Here is a 19,398-nt window from a genome sequence, read left to right on the forward strand (position 1 = left end):
ATTTTGATGGATTCCTTTCTCACACTGAGGTTTTTCATCCATTTTGAGTCTACTTTTGTGTGTGGTGTAAGGAAATGGTCCAGTTTCACTCTTCCACATGTGGCTGTCCAATTTTCCCAACATCATTTGTTGAAGAGACTGTCTTTTTTCCACTGGACATTCTTTCCTGCTTTGTCAAAGATGAATTGACCATAGAGTTGAGGGTCTACTTCTGGGCTTTCTATTCTGTTCCATTCATCTAGGTGTCTGTTTTCGTGCCAGTACCATACTGTCTTGATGATGACAGCTTTGTAATAGAGCTTAAAGTCTGAAATTGTAATGTCACCACCTTTGGCTTTCTTTTTCAACATTCCTCTGTCTATTCAGGGTCTTTTCTTATTCCATATAAATTATAGGATTATTTGTTCCACTTCTTTGAAAAAAGTTGATGGTATTTTGATAGGGATTGCATTAAATGTGTAGATGCTCTAGGAAGCATGGACATTTTCACAATATTTGTTATTCCAATCCATGAGCATGGAACGTTTTTGCATTTCTTTGTGTCTTCCTCAATTTCTTTCATGAACACTTTATAGTTTTCTGAGTATAGATTCTTTGCCTCTTTGGTTGGGTTTATTCCTAGGTATCTTATGGTTTGGGTGCAATTGTAAATGGGATCGACTCCTTAATTTCTCTTTCTTCTGTCTTGTTGGTGTATAGAAATGCAACTGATATCTGTGCATTGATTTAATATCCTCACAGTTTACAGAATTCCTGAATGAGTTCTAGCAGTTTTGGAGTGGAGTCTTTTGGGTTTTCCATGTGAAGTATCATATCATCTGCAAAGAGTGAGAATTTGACTTCTTCTTTGCTGATTCAGATGCCTTTTTATTTCTTTTTGTTGTCTGATTGCTGAGACTAAGACTTTTGGTACTATGTCGAATAGCAGTGGTGAGAGTGGATAGCCCTGCTGTGTTCCTGACCTAAGGGGGAAAAGCTCCCAGTCTTTCCCCATTCAGAATGATATTCACTGTGGGTTTTTCATAGATGGCTTTGATGATATTGAGGTAGATACCCTCTACCCCTACACTGTGAAGAGTTTTGATTAAGAAAGGATGCTGTACTTGGTCAAATGCTTTTTTAGCATCTATTGAGAATATTATATGGTTCTTGTTCTTTCTTTTACTAATGTATTGTAACACATTGATTGATTTGCAGATGTTGAACCAACCTGTAGCCCAATTATAAATCCTGCTTGGTCATGGTGAATGAACCTTTTAATGTACTGTCGGAACCTATTGGCTAGTATTTTGGTGAGCATTTTTGCATCCATGTTCATCAGGTATATTGGTCTGTAATTCTCCTTTTTGATGGGGTCTTTGTCTGGTTTTGGGATCAAGGGAATACTGCCCTCGTAAAATGAGTTTGGTAGTTTTCCTTCCATTTCTATTTTTTGGAACAGTTTCAGGAGAATAGGTATTAATTCTTCTTTAAATGTTTGGTAGACTTCCCCTGGGAAGCCATCTGGCCCTGGGCTCCTGTTTGTTGGGAGATTTTTGATGACTGCTTCAGCTCCTTATGGATCTGTTCAGGTTTCCTATTTCTTCCTGGTTCAGTTTGGGTAGTTTATATGGAGCTAGGAATGTATCTATTTCTTCCAGATTGTCCGATTTGCTGGTGTATAGTTGCTTGTAATATATTCTTATAATTGTTTGTATTTCTTTGGTATTAGTTTTGATGTGTCCTCTTTCATTCATGATTTTATTTATTTGGGTCCTTTCTCTTTTCTTTTTGATAAGTCTGGCCAGGGGTTTATCAATCTTATTAATTCTTTCAATGAACCAGCTCCTAGTTTTGTTGATCTTTTCTACTGTTTTTTTTTTCCCCTATTTCATTGATTTCTGCTCTGATCTTTATTATTTCTCTTCTGCTGGGTTTAGGCTTTCTTTGCTGTTCTTTCTGGAGCTCCTGTAGGTGTAGGGCTTGGTTTTGTACTTGAGACCTCTCTTGTTTCTTGAGAAAGTCTTGTATTGCTATATACTTTCCTCTCAGGACTGTCTTTGCTGTATTACAAAGATTTTGAACAGTTGTGTTTTCATTTTCATTTGTTTCCAGGAATTTTTAAATTCTTCTTTAATTTCCTGGTTGACCCATTCATTCTTTAGTAGGATGCTCTTCTGCCTCCATGTATTTGAGTTCTTTCCAACCTTCCTCTTGTGGTTGAATCCTAGCTTCAGAGCATTGTGGTCTGAAAATATGCAGGGAATGATCCCATCTTTTGGTACTGGTTGAGACATGATTTGTGACCCAGGATGTGGTCTCTTCTAGAGAATGTTCCATGTGCACTAGAGAAGCGTGTGTATTCTGTTGCTTTGAGATGGAATGTTCTGAATATATCCATGAAATCCATCTGGTCCAGTGTATTATTTAAAGCCCTCATTTCCTTCCTTTTTTAAAAATTTTATTTATTTGACAGAGATCACAAGTAGGCAGAGAGGCAGGCAGAGAGAGAGAGAGGAAAGCAGGCTCCCTGCTGAGCAGAGAGCCCAATGTGGAGCTCGATCCCAGGACCCTGGGACCATGATCTGAGCTGAAGGCAGGGACCTTAACCCACTGAGCCACCCAGGTGTCCCCCCTCATTTCTTTCTTGATCTTTTGCTTAGATGATCTGTCCATTTCAGTGAGGGGGTGTTAAAGTCCCCTACTATTATTGTATTATTGTCAATGTGTTTCTTTGATTTGGTTATTAATTGGTTTATATAATTGGCTGCTCCTATGTTAGGGCATAGATATTTAAAGTTGTTAGATCTTCTTGTTGGGCAGACCCTTTAGTGTCCTTCCTCATCTCTTATTATAGTCTTTGGCTCAAAAGCTAATTTATCTCATAGAAGGATTGCCACCTCAGCTTTCTTTTGATGTCCATTAGCATGGTAAATTGTTTTCTACCCCCTCACTTTAAATCCGGAGGTTTCTTTGGGTCTAAAATGAGTTTCTTGCAGACTGCATATAGACAGTTCTTGGGTTTTTTGTTTGTTTGTTTGTTTGTTTATTTGTTTTTATCCATTCTGATACCCTATGTCTTTTGGTTGGGGCATTTAGCCCATTTACATTCAGGGTAACTATTGAACAATATGAATTTAGTGTCATTGTATTGCCTATAAGGTGACTGTTACTGTATATTATCTCTGTTCCTTTCTGGTCTGTTACTTTTAAGCTCTCTCTTTGTTTAGAGGACCCCTTTCAATATTTCCTGTATGGCTGGTTTGATACTTGCAAATTCTTTCAGTTTTCGTTTGTCCTGGAAGTTTTTTATCTCTCCTATTTTCTTTTTTTTTAAATTTTTTAAATTAATTTTCAGCGTAACAGTATTCATTGTTTTTGCACCACACCCAGTGCTCCATGCAATCCGTGCCCTCTCCAATACCCACCACCTGGTTCCCCCAACCTCCCACACCCCGCCCCTTCAAAACCCTCGATTGTTTTTCAGAGTCCATATCTCTCCTATTTTCAATGACAGCCTATCTGGATATAGTATTCTTGGCTGCATATTTTTCTCATTTAGTACTCTGAATATTTCATGCTAGTCCTTTCTGGCCTGCCAGGTCTCTGTGGATAAGTCTGCTGCCAATCTAATATTTCTACTGTTGTATGTTATAGACCTCTTGTCCCAAGCTGCTTTCAGGATTTTCTCTTTGTCACTGAAACTTGTAAGTTTTACTATTAGATGATGGGGTGTGGACCTATTTTATTGATTTTGAGGAAGATTCTCTGTGCATCCTGGATTTTGATGCTTGTTCCCTTCACCAAATTAGGGAAATTCTTTGCTATAATTTGCTCCAATATACTTTCTGTCCCTTCTCTCTCTCTCTTTCTTCTTCTTCTGGGATCCTAATTATTCTAATATTGCTTCATCTTATGGTATCACTTATCTCTCGAATTCTCCCCTCATTGTCCAGTAGTTGTTTATCTCTCTTTTTCCCAGCTTCTTTATTCTCCATCATTTGGTCTTTTTTATCACTAATTCTCTCTTCTGCCTCATTTTTTCCTAGCTTTAAGAGCCTCCATTTTTTATTGCACCTCTTTAATAGCTTTTTTGATTTCAACTTGGTTAGATTTTAGTTCTTTTATTTTTCCAGAAATTGATTTTATTTCTCCAGAAAGGAATTCTCTAGTATCTTCCATGCTTTTTTTCAAGCCCAGCTAGCACATTGATACTGTCTTCTGATCACCAGTTCTGACATCTTACTCATGTCCATATTGATTAGGTCCCTAGACATCGGTACTGCCTCTTGTTCTTTCTTTTGAGGTGAGTTTTTCTGCCTTGTCATTTTATCCAGATAAGAATAGATAAATGAGAGAACAAAATACTAAAAAAGTAGCAACAACCCCAGAAAAATATACACTAATTACATCAGAAGAGACCTGAAACTGGGGGAGAAGAAAGAAAAAAGAGAAAAAAGAAAAAATATTTTATATATATATATATATATATATATATGTGTGTGTGTGTGTGTGTGTGTGTGTGTGTGAGAGAGAGAGAGAGAGAGAGAGAGAGAGAGAGAGAGAGAGACTGGTGAATAGAACGGAGCCACACACTTGATTCTGGGTGTATTTTGGTCTGTTACAAGAAACTGCCTCCCAAAATTTTAAAGAAAGAAAAAAAGAAATACACACACACACACACACACAAACACACACAAAAGTAAGGATAAACATGGTAAAGGGGTGGAATATGACCATAAAGATGAAAATTTTTAAAGATTCTAAAAAAAGAATTGATAAGATAAGAAGATGGTTGAAAAAGAAAAAAAGAAAGAGGAAAGAATGTGATCAGGTTGGAGATAGAACAAAGACATTTGCTAGATTTAGGGTATAGTTTGATATGTTAGAAGAAACTGTATCCCAAAATTTTAAAGAAAGAAAAACCTGTATGTATACAAAAAAAGGTTAAATATAATGAAGAAATAGAGTATGACAATAAAAATGAAAATTAAAAATTTCTTATAAGGTATTGATAAGATAAAATTGTTAAAAAACATTAGAATAGGAAAGAGGAAACATTTTTTAAATAGAATAAGAAAAAAATAAAATTAAAAATTTTTAACTTTGAAAGTCTAAAGAATCATGGGGAAAAAGCCATGAATTCTATGTGCTGTATTCTCATAGCTCTGAAGTTTTGCAGTTCTCATTGATCAGTGAATTTGGTCTTGGCTAGATGTTCTTGTTGATCTTCTGGGGGAGAGGCCTGATGCAGTTATTCTCAAATGTCTTTGCCCAAGGCAGAATTGAACCACCCTTGCTAACTAATCTGCTCGTGTTTGCTCTTGGGAGCTTTTGTTCCCTAAATGCTTTCTGTAGAGCTTTGGGGGATGGGAATGAAGATGGCGACTTCCCAATCCCCAGCCCGTAGGAGCTGAGAGCTTGGGGCCCCACTCCTCAGTGAGCTCTCAGAGAAAAGCAGTCTGTCCCATCTCCATGGTCTCCAGCTGCGCTCCAAGCTCACCCAGCCTGTGACCGTGCATTTCTATCTCTGGTGCACAGCCCTGTTTGGGAGTCTCCAAACCCAGGATATCCCTACAGCACACTCCTGTGCCACTCCTCCCAGAAGAGGAAGGAGGGGTTCTCCCCAGATCTGTCACTTGTGGGTTCCCTGCTCGAAGAGCAGTGGCCCGACTGTGCCTTGGATCATGGCTTAACTTAACCCCAAGCTGAAAGCCCCTTCTGCAGCTCTGTCTCTGTAGCCAGCTTCCCCACTCTGTCTGCCACACTCAGACAGCTCTGGTGTTTTTGTGACCCTGCAGTTCCTGAGACCACACTGTCCCAGCAAAGGCTCCACCCACCTCTCACTTCTCCCCTCCTTAGCCCTGGAGTGAAATCCTTCAGTGGGGCAGACTTCTAAAAGTTCTGATTTTGTGCTTGACTGTTCTACCACTTGCTGGGAGCCAGCCCCTCTCCCCTGCAGTCTGTCTTCCCATGTATCACCTCAGATTCACTTCTCCACACATCCTGCCTTCCAGAAAGTGGTCGCTTTTCTGTTCCTAAAATTGCTGCTCTTCTCTTCAATCTCCTGTTGAGTTTGTAGGTGTTCAGAATGATTTGATAGGTATCTAGCTGAACTCCTGGGACCCAATGATATTTAGGTCTCATCTTGCTCCTCCCCCTCCAGCTTCCTTCCTTCTAAGTTTGGACTTCATAGTCACTGTAACTATTCTCTTGCTCAGGTCCTGAACTCCTGTCAACCTTTGTCATTCTGCTATCTTAGTCTTGCAAAATCATAAATCTAATTTAATGTCACAGTCTATCTTCGCTATTTATACATTTGGGAAGTTGAGTACTACTTAAAAATTTTGTATATTGGTGGATTGGTGCCACTGCAGTATAATGGCTTCCAGTCTTCATTGGATTCCCAATACTGCTTTTCAGGTTGTATGTTTTCCCTGATTAGTTTTCCATCTCTTCCCTCACCCGGCAGCAACTGGACTAAACTTACATGTTACTTCTTAGCCCAATTCCCTTCCCAGTTGATATGCTTCCTCTGAATAATCTTATCCTCTCTTCAGCTGTGTGCTGATGATGCTTGACCCATCACCTAGCTATGTACTCAACATGTTGAGTGTTCCATAGTACCTCAAATTCAATTTGTACAAAATAACTCCTGAACTTGCTCTTCTCTGTTTTAGCTGGTGGCACCATCATTCATGTACTTCTCTAAATCTTTTTTTATTTTTTTGAGTTGAAATCTTTTTGTTTTTTTTTTTTTAATTTTATTTTTTATAAACATATATTTTTATCCCCAGGGGTACAGGTCTGTGAATCACCAGGTTTACACACTTCACAGCACTCACCATAGCACATACCCTCCCCAATGTCCATAATCCCACCCCCCCCAACTCCCCTCCCCCCATCAACCCTCAGTTTGTTTTGTGAGATTAAGAGTCACTTATGGTTTGTCTCCCTCCCAATTCCATCTTGTTTCATTTACTCTTCTCCTACCCCGTTATAACCCCCCATGTTGCATCTCCTCTGCCTCATATCAGGGAGATCATATGATAGTTGTCTTTCTCCGATTGACTTATTTCGCTAAGCATGATACCCTCTAGTTCCATCCACGTCGTCGCAAATGGCAAGATTTCATTTCTTTTGATGGCTGCATAGTATTCCATTGTGTATATATACCACATCTTCTTTATCCATTCCTCTGTTGATGGACATCTAGGTTCTTTCCATAGTTTGGCTATTGTGGACATTGCTGCTATAAACATTCGGGTGCACATGCCCCTTCAAATCACTACGTTTGTATCTTTAGGGTAAATACCCAGCAGTGCAATTGCTGGGTCATAGGGTAGTTCTATTTTCAACATTTTGAGGAACCTCCATGCTGTTTTCCAGAGTGGTTGCACCAGCTTGCATTCCCACCAACAGTGTAGGAGGGTTCCCCTTTCTCCGCATCCTCGCCAGCATCTGTCATTTCCTGACTTGTTAATATTAGCCATTCTGACTGGTGTGAGGTGATATCTCATTGTGGTTTTGATTTGTATTTCCCTGATGCCGAGTGATGTGGAGCACTTTTTCATGTGTCTGTTGGCCATCTGGATGTCTTCTTTGCAGAAATGTCTGTTCATGTCCTCTGCCCATTTCTTGATTGGATTATTTGTTCTTTGGGTGTTGAGTTTGCTAAGTTCTTTATAGATTTTGGACACTAGCCCTTTATCTGATATGTCATTTGCAAATATCTTCTCCCATTCTGTCAGTTGTCTTTTGGTTTTGTTAACTGTTTCCTTTACTGTGCAAGCTTTTGATCTTGATAAAATCCCAAAAGTTCATTTTTGCCCTTGCTTCCCTTGCCTTTGGCGATGTTCCTAGGAAGATGTTGCTGCAGCTGAGGTCGAAGAGGTTGCTGCCTGTGTTCTCCTCAAGGATTTTGATGGATTCCTTTCTCACATTGAGATCCTTCATCCATTTTGAGTCTATTTTCGTGTGTGGTGTAAGGAAATGATCCAATTTCATTTTTCTGAATGTGGCTGTCCAATTTTCCCAACACCATTTGTTGAAGAGGCTGTCTTTTTTCCATTGGACATTCTTTCCTGCTTTGTCGAAGATTAGTTAACCATAGAGTTGAGGATCTATTTCTGGGCTCTCTATTCTGTTCCATTGATCTATGTGTCTGTTTTTGTGCCAGTACCATGCTGTCTTGATGATGACAGCTTTGTAATAGAGCTTGAAGTCCGGAATTGTGATGCCACCAACTTTGGCTTTCTTTTTCAATATTCCTTTAGCTATTCGAGGTCTTTTCTGGTTCCATATAAATTTTAGGATTATTTGTTCCATTTCTTTGAAAAAAAATGGATGGTACTTTGATAGGAATTGCATTAAATGTGTAGATTGCTTTAGGTAGCATAGACATTTTCACAATATTTATTCTTCCAATCCAGGAGCATGGAACATTTTTCCATTTCTTTGTGTCTTCCTCAATTTCTTTCATGAGTACTTTATAGTTTTCTGAGTATAGATTCTTAGCCTCTTTGGTTAGGTTTATTCCTAGGTATCTTATAGTTTTGGGTGCAATTGTAAATGGGATGGACTCCTTAATTTCTCTTTCTTCTGTCTTGTTGTTGGTATAGAGAAATGCAACTGATTTCTGTGCATTGATTTTATATCCTGACACTTTACTGAATTCCTGTACAAGTTCTAGCAGTTTTGGAGTGGAGTCTTTTGGGTTTTCCACATATAGTATCATATCATCTGCGAAGAGTGATAGTTTGACTTCTTCTTTGCCAATTCGGATGCCTTTAATTTCCTTTTGTTGTCTGATTGCTGAGGCTAGGACTTCTAGTACTATGTTGAATAGCAGTGGTGATAACGGACATCCCTGCCGTATTCCTGACCTTAGTGGAAAAGCTTTCAGTTTTTCTCCATTGAGAATGATATTTGCCATGGGTTTTTCATAGATGGCTTTGATAATATTGAGGTATGTGCCGTCTATCCCTACACTTTGAAGAGTTTTGATCAGGAAGGGATGCTGTACTTTGTCAAATGCTTTTTCAGCATCTATGGAGAGTATCATATGGTTCTTGTTCTTTCTTTTATTAATGTGTTGTATCACATTGATTGATTTGCGGATGTTGAACCAGCCTTGCAGCCCTGGAATAAATCCCACTTGGTCGTGGTGAATAATCCTTTTAATGTACTGTTGAATCCTATTGGCTAGTATTTTGGTGAGAATTTTTGCATCTGTGTTCATCAAGGATATTGGTCTGTAGTTCTCTTTTTTGATGGGATCCTTGTCTGGTTTTGGGATCAAGGCGATGCTGGCCTCATAAAATGAGTGTGGAAGTTTTCCTTCCATTTCTATTTTTTTGGAACAGTTTCAGGAGAATAGGAATTAGTTCTTCTTTAAATGTTTGGTAGAATTCCCCTGGGAAGCCATCTGGCCCCGGGCTTTTGTTTGTTTGGAGATTTTTGATGACTGTTTCAATCTCCTTACTGCTTATGGGTCTATTGAGGCTTTCTATTTCTTCCTGGTTCAGTTGTGGTAGTTTATATGTCTCTAGGAATGCCTTCATTTCTTCCAGATTGTCAAATTTGTTGGCGTAGAGTTGCTCATAGTATGTTCTTATAATTGTCTGTATTTCTTTGGTGTTCGTTGTGATCTCTCCTCTTTCATTCATGATTTTATTTATTTGGGTCTTTCTCTTTTCTTTTTGATAAGTCTGGCCAGGGGTTTATCGATCTTATTAATTCTTTCAAAGAACCAGCTCCTAGTTTCGTTGATTTGTTCTATTGTTTTTTTGGTTTCTATTTCATTGATTTCTGCTCTGATCTTTATGATTTCTCTTCTCCAGCTGGGTTTAGGCTTTCTTTCTTGTTCTTTCTCCAGCTCTTTTAGGTGTAGGGTTAGGTTGTGTACCTGAGACCTTTCTTGTTTTTTGAGAAAGGCTTGTACCGCTATATATTTTCCTCTCAGGACTGCCTTTGTTGTGTCCCACAGATTCTGAACCATTGTGTTTTCATTATCATTTGTTTCCATGAATTTTTTCAATTCTTCTTTAACTTCCTGGTTGACCCATTCATTCTTTAGAAGGATGCTGTTTAGCCTCCATGTATTTGGGTTCTTTCCAAATTTCCTCTTGTGATTGAGTTCTAGCTTCAGAGCATTGTGGTCTGAAAATATGCAGGGAATGATTCCAATCTTTTGATAACGGTTGAGACCTGATTTAGGACCAAGAATGTGATCTATTCTGGAGAATGTTCCATGTGCACTAGAGAAGAATGTGTATTCTGTTGCTTTGGGATGAAATGTTCTGAATCTATCTGTGATGTCCATCTGGTCCAGTGTGTCATTTAAGGCCTTGATTTCCTTGTTGATCTTTTGCTTGGATGATCTGTCCATTTCAGTGAGGGGAGTGTTAAAGTCCCCTACTATTATTGTATTCTTGTCGATGTGTTTCTTTGATTTTGTTATTAATTGGTTTATATAGTTGGCTGCTCCCACGTTAGGGGCATAGATATTTAAAATTGTTAGATCTTCTTGTTGGACAGTTCCTTTGAGTATGATATAGTGTCCTTCCTCATCTCTTATTATAGTCTTTGGCTTAAAATCTAATTGATCTGATATAAGGATTGCCACTCCTGCTTTCTTCTGATGTCCATTAGCATGGTAAATTCTTTTCCACCCCCTCACTTTAAACCTGGAGGTGTCTTCGGGTTTAAGATGAGTTTCTTGTAGGCAACATATAGATGGGTTTTGTTTTTTTATCCATTCTGATACCCTGTGTCTTTTGATTTGAGCATTTAGCCCATTAATATTCAGGGTAAGTATTGAGAGATATGAATTTAGTATTTAGGCCATTGTATTGCCTGTAAGGTGACTGTTATTGTGTGTTGTCTCTTGTTTCTTTCTGTTCTACTACTTTTAGGGTCTCTCTTTGCTTAGAGGACCGCTTTCAATATTTCCTGTAGAGCTGGTTTGGTATTTGCAAATTCTTTCAGTTTTTGTTTGTCCTGGAAGCTTTTAATCTCTCCTTCTATTTTCAATGATAGCCTAGCTGGATATAGTATTCTTGGCTGCATGTTTTTCTCATTTAGTGCTCTGAATATATCATGCCAGCTCTTTCTGGCCTGCCAGGTCTCTGTGGATAAGTCTGCTGCCAATCTAATATTTTTACCATTGTACGTTACAGACTTCTTTTCCCGGGCTGCTTTCAGGATCTTCTCTTTGTCACTAAGACTTGTAAATTTTACTATTAGGTGACGGGGTGTGGACCTATTCTTATTGATTTTGAGGGGGGGTTCTCTGAACCTCCTGGATTTTGATGCTTGTTCCCTTTGCCATATTGGGGAAATTCTCTCCAATAATTCTCTCCAATATACCTTCTGATCCCCTCTCTGTTTCCTCTTCTTCTGGAATCCCAATTATTCTAATGTTGTTTCATCTTATGGTGTCACTTATCTCTCGAATTCTCCCCTCGTGGTCCAGTAGCTGTTTGTCCCTCTTTTGCTCAGCTTCTTTATTCTCTGTCATTTGGTCTTCTATATCGCTAATTCTTTCTTCTGCCTCATTTATCCTAGCAGTGAGAGCCTTTATTTTTTATTGCACCTCATTAATAGCTTTTTTGATTTCAACTTGGTTCGATTTTAGTTCTTTTATTTCTCCAGAAAGGGCCTTTATATCTCCCGAGAGGGTTGCTTTAATATCTTCCATGCCTTTTTCGAGCCCGGCTAGAACCTTGAGAATCGTCATTCTGAACTCTGGATCTGACATATTACCAATGTCTGTATTGATTAGGTCCCTAGCCTTTGGTACTGCCTCTTGTTCTTTTTTTTGTGGTGAATTTTTCCGCCTTGTCATTTTGTCCAGATAAGAGTATATGAAGGAGCAAGTAAAATACTAAAAGGGTGGCAACAACCCCAGGAAAATATGCTTTAGCCAAATCAGAAGAGATCCCAAATCGTGAGGGGGGAGAAAGGGGATAAAAAGAAGTTCAGAAAGAAAAAAAAAAAACAAAAAAAGAAAACCAATAAAGAAAAAATGTAAAAAATATAAAAATATAAATAAAAAATATATAAAATATAAAATATATATTAGATAAACTAGTTAAAAAACGTTAAAAAAGAAAAGGGTAAAAGTTAAAAAAATTTAGCAGAAGAAGAAAAAAATTGAAAAAGAAAAAAAAATTAAATTAACTGCAAGGCTAAAGAATCATGGGGAGAAAGCCATGAGTTCCGTGCTTTGCTTTCTCCTCCTCTGGAATTCCGCTGCTCTCCTTGGTATTGAAACTGTACTCCTTGGTAGGTGAACTTGGTCCTGGCTGGGTTTCTTGTTGCTCTTCTGCGGGAGGGGCCTGTTGTAGTGATTCTCAAGTGTCTTTGCCCCAGGCGGAGTTGCACCGCCCTTACCCGGGGCCGGTGTGAGTAATCCTTTCGGGTTTGCTCGGGAGCTTTTGTTCTCTGAGCACTTTCCGTAGAGTTCTGGAGGGCAGGAATGAAGATGGCGGCCTCCCGGTCTCCAGCCTGGAGGAGCCGAGAGCCCGGGGCCCCACTCCTCAGTGCGCCCTCAGAGAACAGCGCCCAATTACTCTCGTCACTCTGGCCTCCGGCCGCTCTCTGAGCTGACCGAGCCTGCGACCGGTTCAAGGTAACCCCGAGCTTAGAGCTTACTCCTCGGCTCTGTCTCTGTAGCTGGCTTCCCCGTTCTAATACCTGTAAGCTCTGCGACACTCAGACACCCCCGATCCTTCTGTGACCCTGCGGGACCTGAGGCCACGCTGACCCGCGTGGGCTTCACCCCGGTTAAGCCTCTGGAGCGATGTCCCTCAGCGGAACAGACTTTTAAAAGTCCTGATTCTGTGCTCTGCTGCTCCGCCGCTTGCCGGGAGCCGGCCCCTCCCCCCGCAGTCTATCTTCCCGTCGCTTTGGATTCACTTCTCTGCCAGTCCTACCTTTCAGAAAGTGGTTGATTTTCTGTTTCTAAAGTTGCTGTTCTTCTCTTTGATCTCCCGTTGGATTTGTAGGTGTTTGCAATCTTTAGATAAGCTATTTAGCTGATCTCCCGCTACCTGAAGTAGTCTCAGCCTGCTACTTCTCTGCCATCTTGACTCCTCCCCCACTTCTCTAAATCTTAAACTATCAAGTCATCCAAGTTTTAGAGTTGAGCAATATTGCTCAACTTTCCATCTTTACTGTGATTGCATTAAGACTTTCATAATCTTTTCTAACCTAGAGTAATGGTTCTTAACTAGTCACTTTGCCATCTGTCCTACTCCTAAAGTCCACTTTACATTTTGTTGCCACTTAACTGATCAAAAATGCCAATCTGGCCTTTTCACTCACTTCTTTAAAACCCTTCTGTGGGGGCGCCTGTGTGGCTCAGTGGGTTGAGGCTTCTGCCTTTGGCTCGGGTCATGGTCTCAGGGTCCTGGAATTGAACCCCGCATCTGGCTCTCTGCTCGGTGGGGAGCCTGCTTCCCCCCTCTCTCTGCCTGCCTCTCTGCCTGCTTGTAATCTCTCTCTCTGTCAAATAACTAAATAAAAATATTAAAAAATAAAAATAAAAAAATAAAACCATTCTATGTACAGGACCAAGTCAAAACTCTATATGAAAACATACCAGGCTTTTTATGATCTGGTCTTTGCTGGTGTTTCCAGCCTTATCTCCTGCCACCCCCCCTTTGTTGACATTATACTTAAGAATAGTTTTAAAAACAGACCATGCTGTTTCAGATCCACTGCTTTTGCTAATGCTCTTTCACTTGTGTAGAGTTCCCTCCCTCTTCTTTACCTGGCAAACTCCTACTCATCCTGAGAGATTTAGCTAAGGCATTATTTCTCTGAAAACACTCTGTCTTCCCAGCTGCATTAAATGTACTTCTAATTTTCTTGCTCCCCCCCCAGGGCCTACCTTCAACATAGTATTTTTAACACTATGTTAAGTTGTTTATTTTCACTCCTGTCTCTGTACCAGACTATATAAGCTTATACAACATAAGACCTTGTTTGTCTTTGTAACTCTTGCATCTGGTACATGCTTTAAAACCACCCAATTTATGACACTGTTCAGTTCCATAAGCCAAACTGAATCATGCTATTTTAAGACAAGCTACTTTTATTTAGGTACTGCATTGATTTGTTTATTATATTGCTGATTACTGTTTTAATATTTTAGAGTAGGCCAGAACTTTAGAAATCATATACTTCCCTTACATTAAACATGAGGTAACTGATGTCCAGAGAGATTTAGTACCTAGACCAATGTTGATAGCAATACAATACACTGTGTTTTTAATGTAATTTAGAAAAATTAACTTGATTTAGCCTCTTTTTCAAGCCATTCTTAGAGAAAGGTACAAGGTTAGATAACCAAAAACATTAAAATACTAATTAAGAAGCCACTTAATCACATTCTTTATGATTACATATAACTATAGAGTTTATTATGAGAAGAAGTATATGTTGGTAGTAATATATTTTAATGATAATATACTTTTTTTATTGCTACCACTATGTGTGATAATTCTCCATTGAGTTGTCTTCTGATTGACTAAACTTATACACCTTAATAAATTATCACAACCAGCAGTATATTTTTAGGAAATTAATATAATTGTTAGTGTGATATGGCTTTCCTAAATCTTTTTTAACTTATTTTATTCTTAGGAATTTTTTATAAAACTATTTCCAAGAATACTATGCTGATAAAAATCCAAATTGCATAAAAATCCAAAATCCAAACATTTCCTGAATGTTAAATTAAATTGCACACACAGTGCCTGGGTGACTCAGTCTCTTGAATATCTGACTCTTGTTTTTTAACTTAGGTCATGATCTCAGGGTCGTGGGATTAAGCCCGTGTTAGGCTCTGCACTCAGTGGGGAGTCTGCTTAGAGTTTCTCTCCCTCTGCCCTCTCCCCACCCCACCTCCACCTCTCTAAAATAAAATAAGTCTTTTTAAAAAATTGCACAAAATCCCTTTGCCATTGCTTAACTGAGAATGCAGATCAGAGGAAAATTTATGTCATTGGTGACAGTGCTGCCCTTAATAATTTAAAAGTAATAATTTATTTTTATTTTATCTGATAAGCCTATGGTTTATCAGACTTCAGGGACGAATGTAGGTGAACTTACTTAATTGCTACATAGCATCCTTGTCACTTTCTAAAGCCTTCAAATGTAAATAAGACACCTTTTTCATGCTCATGTAAAATCTGAAATGAAAAGCAATTTTTAAACTTTTAAAATATGATCCAGTCTCTTAAGAATTACAAAGGAAGACACAAATAAAATAATCTCAGATTCTGCTCAAAACATAGAAAGTAAGAAATGTCACATTGTGGCAGATAGGCATTGCTCTATTTGTGTCTGATAATGAATTTTTAAAAAATATTCCCAAGGTACACATAATCCAGATTTCATGCTTTGGCAGGCTTGACTTGGGGAAAGGATGGTTGCTTCCATGGGTTACAGGAAGCAACCTATAGGATTTAGTGACTCATAGAAGCAACCTATAGGATAAAGGGGGATGGGTTCCACCAGCTGTTCCTAAAAAACAATGGGATGGGTGCTCATATACAAACAAGTAACCCGTAAGCCTTTTTCTTTTGCAGAAGTATGTCTTAGGTTGCCTGCTAGCCTTTTTCAATTGCCCAGCCACTTTCAATGCTGCTCGTCATATTAATTTTTATTCTAATACCCACTTCTAATGTTACATAGAAGGGACTAGGTCCCACATTATGATTTACTTAAGGCCCTGCACTCACCCAGAAATAACCTTAAACTCCACTTTTCCTAGAAACAGTATGGCCGAGGAGAAACAGATTAGTTGTATTCTAAAATGCTTATTTTAACATCTATTATTTATCCACTTTCAACATCAGTGGATTCATCTAAATTCTTTCTACCCATTTAAAATCTGAGAGTAACAAGTTCTGTGATAATATGCATTCATTCAATACTTAAGTATAAAAGACACAACTATAACTTGGGATTTTCCCTGCTTCTACCCCCTCAGAGGTGGACCGTTTATGACAAGTCTGAATGTTTACTTTGGTTACAAATGTCTGCAGAAACATATGGTCAGATCATATGGTTCTAATAATGTTCCCTTTAGTACTTTGCAGCTTTGACCAATTTCAATATTTTTTCTGGAATTGGAAATTCTTTCTTGTGGGAATGTACTCATTTATCAAAAAATGAATATGTGGTTGTTAAGAACTTTTTGGCTTAATGCAATATGAAGGACTGTAAGAATTTTTCTGAGAACTACAACTTTGTATAGATTCATAGTCTTATTATACAAATTCTTCAGATTTCAACTGTGTACCCTTGAGCGTGAAGTAAAACGCTATGTTGTTATATTTTTTTTGAGCTGCATCATTCAATATCTTCTCATTCTGAGTTTCCACTCCTCTTTATAGTGATTTCCAGCACAAATGTAATTCAATCCCAAAAAGAGTTTGGGGAAATGGTGTATGGGAGGTTCTCTCTTGGTCTATTTTCTTCTATTTGGTGTAACTAAGAATCTTTGTTGTATAGTACCATTAATTCCTACAGAAGGTAGTGAGAGTTCACTCAACACCAGGAGGAGCTCGTCCTTCCTCTATGAAAACTTGGAGGTTTACTCACTTTGTGCAAAAGGCAGTTTGACATAAAGAAGATTGCCCTTGCTTATTTGAGATTTGCTTAGTGATTGCTTGGATTGTTTGGCTAAAGAATACGGAGAAATTTTTGTCCTGAAACCAGTTGTGTAGCCGTGACTTATTACTATTATTATAAACATACTGTTTAAAAGGAACACTACTCACAGATTTATTCTAATGTGGAGGAAGCTTGAGCAAAATTACTTTGCTATTTCTTTTCATTTAATTTAATTTTTAAATTTATTTGACACAGAGAGAGGGATCACAAGTAGGCAGGGAGCAGGCAGAGAGAGAGGGGGGGAAACAGGCTCCCCATTGAATGGAGAGTCCAATATGGGGCTCAATCCCAGGACACTGAAATCATGACCTGAGCTGAAGAGAGAGGCTTAACCCACTGAGCCACCCAGGCATCCCTACTTTGCTATTTCTAATTGCTAAAGAAATATTTGCATTAAAAATGTTTTCTTTTAAAATAGCTCCCCGGTTTGAAAATTTTGACAGGTACTATTTCAAATTTAATTAATGTAGACAGATTTTCTTATTGTAGAATATGGAGATTTGGTAATATTTTCAATTATACATAATGATAAAACAAAGAAATATACTTTTCTCTTGAACAGTTTTGATTTTTAGGAAGGCACTAAGCCTAATGGATTGGAGCATGAATTTGAGGTTATGACATTTTATTTATTTACTTATAAATAAATTTTTTATAGAGAGAAAGAGAAAGATAAGGGAAGTGGGGGAAGAGCACAGAGAGAATCTCAAGCAGGATCCATGCCTAGCAAGGAGCCTAGCACAGGGCTTGATCTCATAACCCTGAGATCATGACCTGAGTAAAATTAAGAGTCAGCCCAACCAACTAAGCCACCCAGGCACCCCAGGGTTAGCATATTTTAAATCCTCACCTACTGCTTTCTAACTTTTACTTATATTCTCTGAAACTTAATTTTCTCATCTGTAAAATGAGGACAATATACTTACTTCATAGAGATGTTATGAGAATAAACTTAATTAATGAATTTACCTAAAGGCAATAGAAAATGTATGCTAGTAATCTTTTTAAAAACTTATTTTTGTGGGACGCCTGGGTGGCTCAGTTGGTTAAGCAGCTGCCTTCGGCTCAGGTCATGATTCCAGTGTCCTGGGATCGAGTCCCGCATCGGGCTCCTTGCTCAGCAGGAGCCTGCTTCTCCCTCTGCCTCTGCCTGCCATTCTGTCTGCTTGTGCTTGCTCTCTCTCCCTCTCTCTCTGACAAATAAATAAAATCTTTAAAAAAAAAAAAACTTATTTTTGTGACTCTTCTATGTTAAACTAAAGATTGTAAAAGTTAAGATTTTATTTTTTCCTTTACATTAAACTAATGGTTTTCAAATTTTTATCCATTCTTAACATCCACTCTACCTTCTAATGGATCTTTATAAGTGCAATTGAGATGTTGAATCTGGTGGTTCAGGGTTTTTGAAAGGACTTTTTAAATTTTTGGTAGGCATGGAGACAGGTTTATCTTTAAATGCCATCTGGAATATGAAAGAATGTTCTTTAACCAACTACTTATGGCGTAGGAATTGTATAACCAGTCTCTATGCCCATGTCCTTTAATTGGTGCTGAAAAAAGTGATCCTGGAAACATTGCTGAATCAAGGGTAAGTTTTTATACATTCGTTCTTGAAATGTAATATTGAGCTGCTTATGTATAATGATATTTCATATATCTTCATCATAACATAAGTATTGCTATGTTGCAGAGAAATACGATTAATAAGGCCTATTCTCTCCTTTAATAAAAAATATAAAATATGATATACTATTAAAAATGAACTATTTCTAGATATAATACTTCAGTAAATTTGGCATTAAACCATAAGTATTGAAGCCAGAACTAAAAAGCCATTTAATATGGCCACATAGAAAAATTAGACACATTATACTTCCATATTGCAATGAAATTACACTTTAAAAACTTGCATTGTTAAAGCAATTCTGTCTTATCTCTTTGTGTGTTTTTTAATCTGCTCACTGAAGCCTAATCAGGATTAAATATACTGGAGACAAAGACATGACCCAAAGATTAGCCTTGTAAAATAAGGATCGGATTTCCAACTCAATGTAAATTCCTGGTGTATATCCCTAAACCAAGGAGAATCAAAGTTATAATAGTAATGTAAACAATTTGGTTATAAATACAGTTTTATCAAAGGATAGAAGGACTTTCAACACATATGCTCTATGAATAAGACTAGGTATGTTCTTAAAGAACTATGAATTACCTTACTTTAAAAAACATCAAATCCCAGGTAACTAAATGTAGTAAGATTTTTAAAATGTTTTCTTAGTGTAATACAGTGTGGCAGGTAAGAATGTGAACTCTGCAATGCAATCAGTTGGATATCAAATTCTACTACTCTGCCTCTTTATTGGCTCCATGACCTAGAGCAAGTTACTTAACTTTTCTTTTAGTTTTCTACAAAACTAGGGAAATAACACCTAAGCAATAGGGTTGTTATAAGGATTAAATGAGTTAATTCCTATAAACTACTTAGAATACTGACAAGCATGATGTAAGAACTCATGCAACAAATACGATGATGCTATATTATTAATATTTATATCACTTTAAAAAACCTTTAGTCATTAAAAAATACAAAATCACACATTATCCCAACATTAAATAATATAGTTAGAGGTTAGAATATTTATCCATTTTAGTGTTTAAATTGTGTGATGATGGTTAGGCATAGGAACAATTTAAACCGTAATATTCCTGTTATGAAATAGTATCATAGTC

This window comes from Lutra lutra, chromosome 16, assembly GCF_902655055.1.
Source record: "Lutra lutra chromosome 16, mLutLut1.2, whole genome shotgun sequence".
In the NCBI taxonomy this organism is placed as follows: domain Eukaryota; kingdom Metazoa; phylum Chordata; class Mammalia; order Carnivora; family Mustelidae; genus Lutra; species Lutra lutra.